Raw genomic sequence first — 1,942 nt, forward strand, 5'->3', positions numbered from 1 at the left:
ATTCACAAACCCTCGGAAAAATGCCAGTTTCTTCACTTTGATTATTTTGACGAGAGCCTGATTCCATCACGCTGCCTCACAAATTTAAAACGTTGGTGGAAAACAAAATGGACAAAATGCGGAGTGAAAAAAATTGCATGAAAAAAACAATCTGATGTACAAGTGTTATGTCTATCTGAGCTGATTGAGCCTGAGGGGTGTTTACTTAGAGTTGTTTTAAGTATTATGGGTTTTTTTGCCACTGTTCTTTTTTTTTTCTTTCCCTGTTGCGGGATATCGTGGCTTGAATTTTATTTTTTTGTTTTGTTCCAATGTTGTGCCAATATGTCCTTTTGTTATTTAACTGACCGTGTTATAGTTTTTAAAATGCTTTTAATGAGCTGTGTCATTTGTATTGCGTGCTGCAGAGAGAGAGACAGAGGCATAGAGAGTGACAGAGAAAGGAAAAATGTAATCGAGAGGTGTGGTGTGGTTACCATTTTGTCATTATGGTGCATATTATTATTTTGTTGATAATGATGTCGATTTAATCTCAGAAGAATGTAAGATATAATAAATGAACATGCAGAACAATTCTGTGGTCCTTGATGTTTGTTTGTTCCTGACAGACTCACGGTTTGCTGCTGGGTGGTTGGTGAGTGTCCTGGTGTGGTTTACTCCTTCTTTCCCATCCAACAACATTAAATCATCTATCGTCCTAAGCTCTCATTAGTTTCTTTGTATATATTACTCTCTACATGGTTCCTGCAGTCCCCTTGAATTCAAGGAGTCCTTGAAAACTCCTTGAATTTGCATTCAAGGAATAATTTCCTTGAAAACTCCTTGAATTTGGGGAACCTCTTTGAAAACTCCGTGAATTTCGGCACATCGGATATGAATAAAATTTTTGTCTGATTGCTCTTGGCGCCCTATTGCAAACGATATGAATTTCTTGACCAAATCTTGAATTTTAAAAATTTCTCCTTGAAACCAGTTTGAAATCTCCTTGAATTTGGTGGGGAGTTCATGGCAGGAACCCTGTCTTTAAACTTTCTTGCAATACTTTTATGCCTGTCAGGGTCAGAGCTAACCCAGCAGAAAGACCGAATTTCTTGATAAGAATTCTCCCCATTCGGGAATCGAACTGGGGTCTACTGCGTGCTACAGCGAAAAACCTAACCGCTGCACCACAGACGCCAGTGATATGTCCTTGAGAATGACAACAAGTAGAATCCCAGTGTACATTTGTACAATTGGGAAAATTGTAGCCAGTGATTGCTCTAGAATATGTCTACATGTGTACAAATACAGTCGAAAATGTAAGACCCATTGTTGAGGAGGAAAATAGTCGTCTTAAACAGGTGGTCCTCTTGGAAAAGGGTCGTCTTTACAAGGTGATGTTCTTGGAAAATTGTCGCCTTAATAGAAAATGGTCGTCTTAAACAGGTGGTCCTCTTGGAAAATTGTCGTCTTATTAGAAAATGGTCGTCTTAATCAGATGGTCCTCTTGGTAAACGGTCGTCTTAAACAGGTGATCCTCTGAAAAAATGGTCGTCTTTTACAGGAGGTCCCTATGAAGAAAGTGTCATTATGATAATAAATAGATACATCAAATCAATGGTGGGTCATCATAACACGTCAACCCCTGAGCCAGAGATGATACCCCCAGCAGGTACAGAAGGGCTAAAAAAACAAACAGAGCCAAAGTCCGACTCCTAAATGTAAATTGTGAGGCAGCGTGGTGAAATCAGGCTCTCGTCAATATTTGGGCGTGTGGAGTTATTGGTATCATATTAAACCTTGTTCACTTGTCTTTATTTTGATGGAAAAAATATCCATTTATCTTGAATACAAGTCGAGATATTTGCGAATGAAGGAGGTGGGGGTTACTCGTTTTCACAGGTAAAATTAGTGAGAAAATGGCCACCAAAGATTAGTCATTTCCTTAGCTTAAGAGTCCGTG

The sequence above is a fragment of the Aplysia californica genome, unplaced genomic scaffold (genome assembly GCF_000002075.1).
Source record: "Aplysia californica isolate F4 #8 unplaced genomic scaffold, AplCal3.0 scaffold00135, whole genome shotgun sequence".
Classification (NCBI taxonomy): domain Eukaryota; kingdom Metazoa; phylum Mollusca; class Gastropoda; order Aplysiida; family Aplysiidae; genus Aplysia; species Aplysia californica.